The sequence below is a fragment of the Medicago sativa genome, chromosome 1 (assembly GCF_051527215.1).
Source record: "Medicago sativa cultivar Bolivia chromosome 1, Bolivia_mono, whole genome shotgun sequence".
NCBI lineage: Eukaryota > Viridiplantae > Streptophyta > Magnoliopsida > Fabales > Fabaceae > Medicago > Medicago sativa.
The window spans coordinates 53,525,052-53,531,428 of NC_140749.1; positions in this window are offsets into that span (position 1 = coordinate 53,525,052).

Here is a 6,377-nt window from a genome sequence, read left to right on the forward strand (position 1 = left end):
AAACATGATATTTGAACCTATTTTGTTTTCAATTTGGTAAATTGAACACATGCGTTTTCTCTACTATCATATTGTGTCTCGATGACTCTTGTTCCAAAAATGATATTTTAGCATTTATGGTTACAAAAATGATAAATAAGAAGGTTGAACTTGTATCTGATGTCCCTTGATGTGAAACATGATTTTTAAGACGAGTTTGTTTGGATTTCGGTAAAAGTATGAGAATGTGGCTCAATGATCCTCAACCCGAAAATGATTTGAACCTAGTTTAATATAAATTTGATATATAGGAATGTTAATATTTTGTTTCGATGACACTTGACGCAAATATGTGATGTATGAGCATAGACGTTTTTATACTATAAATTGGAAGTATGAGTTTGTCTTCTATTATAATGTTTTTTGATGACCCTTGACGCGAAAATTTGAAATTTTATTAGAAGTTTGATAAATGGGAAGGTTGAACTTATCTCTCTATGTCAGTTGATGTTGTTGATATATCAATATATAGTAAATAATTATATTTATGTTGTAAATATATTTTAGCTTACTCTCCAAGTTTCTTAGGGTATAATATTAAAACTTGATTTTTAAGCATAGTTAATTCTAAATTCGGTAAATTGGAAGTATGACAATTTGCCTTTATGACCCTTGGTTTGAAGTTTGAGACCGAAGGTTGAACTTGTCAGTTGATACAAAACTTGATATTTAAGACTAGTTGGTTTCAAATTCGGTAAATAGAAAGTATAAGAATGTGCCTTAATGACCCTTGTTTTGAAAATGGATCGATAGTGATTAAATATTTCACGCTTGCCTGTAGGCCGTTGTATTTCATAGCCAAGAGTTAGAGTTGGATCTTTCAAGTTTGGATGCTAAAATGATTGCTGCAGTTTTTAGGTAAGAATGCTTAATTTGCCTTCCTTCCCATTTGCATCTTTACCCTTTTTTCTTTTTGACTGCCTAGTATAGAATTTTTGTTCTTTCCAATTCTTTCCTGGTATGGTTTTTAACTCCTTGTATCTGAAACTTTCTTCACGACAACAAACATGGTGTACCAATTAAATGTTGAATTTGTCCCTCGATGTCCTTTGATGCGTAACATAATATTTGAACCTATTTGGTTTTAAATTTGGTAAATAGAGAGTAATGAGATGACCCTTGTCGCAAAAACGAGATTTTTGCTTATATGGTTACAAGTTTGATAAATATGAAGGCTGAATATGTCCCTCGATGTTCCTTGATGCGAAACATGATATGTGAACATTTTTGGTTTCGTATTCGGTAAAATGAAAGTATTGGAATGTCCCTTGTCGTGAAAACGAGATTTGAGCCTATATGGTTACAATTTTGATAAATATGAAGGTTGAACTTGTCCGTCGATGTCCCTTGATTTAAAACATGATATTTGAACCTATTTGGTTTTAAATTCGGTAAAATGAAACTATTGAAATGACCCTTGTTGCGAAAATGAGATTTTAGCTTATATGGTTACAAGTTTGATAAATGGCGAGTTTGAACTTGTCCCTTAACGTCCCTTTTTGCGAAACATGATATTTGAACATGATATTTGAACTTATTTTGTTTTAAATTTGGTAAATTCAACACATGCGTTTTCTCTACTATCATATTGTGTCTCGATGACTCTTGTACCGAAAATGATATTTTAGCATTTATGGTTACAAAAATTATAAATGAGAAGGTTGAACTTGTACCTTGATGTCCCTTGATGCGAAACATGATTTTTAAGCCGAGTTTGTTTGGATATCGGTAAACTGGAAGTATGAGAATGTGGCTCAAATATACTCAATCCGAAAATTATTTGAACCTAGTTTATTATAAATTTGATAAATAGGAAAGATAATATTTTGTTTCGATGACACTTGACGCGAAAATGCGATATTTGAGCATAAACATTTTTAAACTTTAATTTGGAAGTATGAGTTTTGTCTTCTATTATAATGTTTTTTGATGACCCTTGACGCGAAAATTGAAAACTTTATTATAAGTTTGATAAATGGGAAGGTTGAACTTGTCCCTCGATGTCAGTTGATGTGAAACTTGATTTTTAAGCATAGTTAATTCTAAATTCGGTAATTTGGAAGTATGACAATGTGCGTTTATGACCCTTGTTTTGAAGTTTGATAACGAAGGTTGAACTTGTCAGTTGATACGAAACTTGATATTTAAGGCTAGTTGGTTTTAAATTCGGTAAATTGAAAGCATAAGAATGTGCCTTAATGACCCTTGTTTCGAAAATCGATCGATAGTGGTTAAATATTTCAGCTTGCCTGTAGGCCTTTGAATTTGATAGTCAAGAGTTAGACTTGGATCTTTCAAGTTTGGATGCTACAATGATTGCTGCAGTTTTTAGGTAAGAATGCTTAATTTGCCTCTCTTCCCATTTGCATCTATACCCATTTTTCTTTTTGACTGCTTAGTATAGAATTTTTGTTCTTTCCAATTCTTTCCTGCTATGGTTTTTAACTCCTTGTATCTGAAAGGAATACAATGTCCTGCAATTATAAGTATGTTAGATTTATAAATGATATTTTTTTAATGGTGCTGAATAATCATCTTTCCACAGTTATTATATTTTGACCATGAAGAAAATGTGGCGCAAGTGTTGCACTCCAGGTATACATCATTTTCTCCTCTGTGTGAACACGTTGTGTTTTTTTTCAACTAAGGAAATATGTTTAATGTAATGTGAAGTCCTTGAATGTTAGTGGCTCTCGTTACTATTTAATACATACATTATTTTTTCATTTTTTGAAATCTGAACATCATCTGTCGTTAATAATTACTGATGCAGTAAGGCTGTGTAAAAAATGGGTCGGATGCCACTGCAGCAAAGTATTTTCTTGGCTTTCCTGTTTATCGTCTGGATCAAACAATGTAGGAAGACAATGCAACAAATAGGAAGAAATACGAAGCTTCTTGATTGATGGATCAATCATTCAATATGCAGTCTTCTCAAGGTTAGTCGTGTCACTCTTGTAAATTTAATTTCTTTAATCACCACAACATCTCTCTTTATTCATCTTTTACCATTTGTTTTTTAGTTTTCGAGATATTGAATTTTGTCGTCAAAATAGAATCTCTTTCGTATGCTTATTATTTTTATTTTTTATCGATTGTCTTTTGGGTTTATAACTTTGTAGTTTTTTCTTTTTATTTTATTGATTTATGTCTTCTATTTGCCGCGAAAATGAGATTTTTGCTTTTATGGTTACATGTTTGATAAATTGGAAGTTTGAACTTGTCCCTAGAAGTCCCTTGATGCGTAACATAATATTTGAACCTATTTGGTTGTAAATTCGGTAAATATAATGTATTGGGATGACCCGTTGTCGCGAAAATGCGATTTTATCCTTTATGGTTACAAGTTTGATAAATAGGAAGGTTGAACGTGTCCCTTGGTTTAAAACATGATGTGAACCTATTTGGTTTTGTAATCTGTTAAATCCAAGTATTGGAATGACCTTTGTCGCGAAAATGAGATTTTGGCCTATATGGTTACAAGTTTGATGAATTTGAAGGTTGAACTTGTTCTTCGATGTCCTTTGATGCGAAACATGATATTTGGTTTTAATATTTGGTTTTAAATTCGGTAAATTGAAAGTAATGAGATGACCCTTGTCGCGAAAACGAGATTTTAGCTTATATGGTTACAAGTTTGATAAATTTGAATGTTGACCATGTCCCTCGATATCCTTTGATGCGAAACATGATATGTGAACCTATTTGGTTTCATATTCGGTAAAATGAAAGTATTGGAATGACCCATGTCGCGAAAATGAGTTTTTGGTCTATATGCCTACAAGTTTGATAAATGGGAAGTTTGAACTTGTCCCTTGATGTCCCTGGATGCAAACATGATATGTGAACCTATTTGGTTTTGTATTCGGTAAAATGAAAGTATTGGAATGACTCTTGTCGCGAAAATGAGATTTTGGTCTATATGCCTACAAGTTTGATAAATGGGAAGTTTGAACTTGTCCCTTGATGTCCCTGGATGCAAACGTGATATGTGAACCTATTTGATTTTGTATTCGGTAAAATGAAAGTATTGGAATGACCTTTGTCGCGAAAATGAGATTTTGGTCTATATGCCTACAAGTTCGATAAATGGGAAGTTTGAACTTGTCCCTTGATGTCCCTGGATGCAAACGTGATATGTGAACCTATTTGGTTTTGTATTCGGTAAAATGAAAGTATTGGAATGACCTTTGTCCCGAAAATGAGATTTTGGTCTATATGCCTACAAGTTCGATAAATGGGAAGTTTGAACTTGTCCCTTGATGTCCCTGGATGCAAACGTGATATGTGAACCTATTTGGTTTTGTATTCGGTAAAATGAAAGTATTGGAATGACCCTTATCGCTAAAATGAGATTTTGGTATATATGCCTATAAGTTTGATGAATGGGATGTTTGAACTTATCCCTTGATGCGAAACATGATATGAGAACCTATTTGATTTTGTATTCGGTAAAATGAAAGTATTGGAATGACTATGTCAGGAAAATGAGATTTTAGCCTATATGGTTAGAAGTTTGATATAGTTTGAACTTGTCCCTTGATGTTCCTTAGTATGAAACATGATATGTGAACCTATTTGGTTTTGTATTCGGTAAAATGGAATAATTGGAATGATCCTTGTCGCAAAAATGAGATTTTAGCCTATATGGTTAAAAGCTTGATAAATATAAATGTTGAATTTGTCCCTCGATGTCCTTTGATGCATAACATAATATTTGAACCTATTTGGCTTTAAATTTGGTAAACAGAGAGTAATGAGATGACCCTTGTCGCAAAAACGAGATTTTTGCTTATATGGTTACAAGTTTGATAAATACGAAGGCTGAACATGTCCCTCGATGTTCCTTGATGCGAAACATGATATGTGAACCTTTTTGGTTTCGTATTCGGTAAAATGAAAGTATTGAAATGTCCCTTGTCGTGAAAACGAGATTTGAGCCTATATGGTTACAATTTTGATAAATATGAAGGTTGAACTTGTCCCTCGATGTCCCTTGATTTAAAACATGATATTTGAACCTATTTGGTTTTAAATTCGGCAAAATGAAACTATTGAAATGTCCCTTGTTGCGAAAATGAGATTTTAGCTTATATGGTTACAAGTTTGATAAATGGGAAGTTTGAACTTGTCCCTTAACGTCCCTTTTTGCGAAACATGATATTTGAACTTATTTTGTTTTAAATTTGGTAAATTCAACACATGCGTTTTCTCTACTATCATATTTTGTCTCGATGACTCTTGTACCGAAAATGATATTTTAGCATTTATGGTTACAAAAATGATAAATGAGAAGGTTGAACTTGTACCTTGATGTCCCTTGATGCGAAACATGATTTTTAAGCCGAGTTTGTTTGGATATCGGTAAACTGGAAGTATGAGAATGTGGCTCAAAGATGCTCAATTCGAAAATTATTTGAACCTAGTTTATTATAAATTTGATAAATAGGAAAGATAATATTTTGTTTCGATGACACTTGACGCGAAAATGCGATATTTGAGCATAGACATTTTTAAACTTTAATTTGGAAGTATGAGTTTTGTCTTCTATTATAATGTTTTTTGATGACCCTTGACGCGAAAATTGGAAACTTTATTATCAGTTGGAAGGTTGAACTTGTCCCTCTATGTCAGTTGATGTGAAACTTGATTTTTAAGCATAGTTAATTCTAAATTCGGTAATTTGGAAGTATGACAATGTGCATTTATGACCCTTGTTTTGAAGTTTGATAACGAAGGTTGAACTTGTCAGTTGATACGAAACTTGATATTTAAGGCTAGTTGGTTTTAAATTCGGTAAATTGAAAGCATAAGAATGTGCCTTAATGACCCTTGTTTCGAAAATCGATCGATAGTGGTTAAATATTTCAGCTTGCCTGTAGGCCTTTGAATTTGATAGTCAAGAGTTAGACTTGGATCTTTCAAGTTTGGATGCTACAATGATTGCTGCAGTTTTTAGGTAAGAATGCTTAATTTGCCTCTCTTCCCATTTGCATCTATACCCATTTTTCTTTTTGACTGCTTAGTATAGAATTTTTGTTCTTTCCAATTCTTTCCTGCTATGGTTTTTAACTCCTTGTATTTGAAAGGAATACAATGTCCTGCAATTATAAGTATGTTAGATTTATAAATGATATTTTTTTAATTGTGCTGAATAATCATCTTTCCACAGTTATTATATTTTGACCATGAAGAAAATGTGGTGCAAGTGTTGCACTCCAGGTATACATCATTTTCTCCTCTGTGTGAACACGTTGTGTTTTTTTTCAACTAAGGAAATATGTTTAATGTAATGTGAAGTCCTTGAATGTTAGTGGCTCTCGTTACTATTTAATACA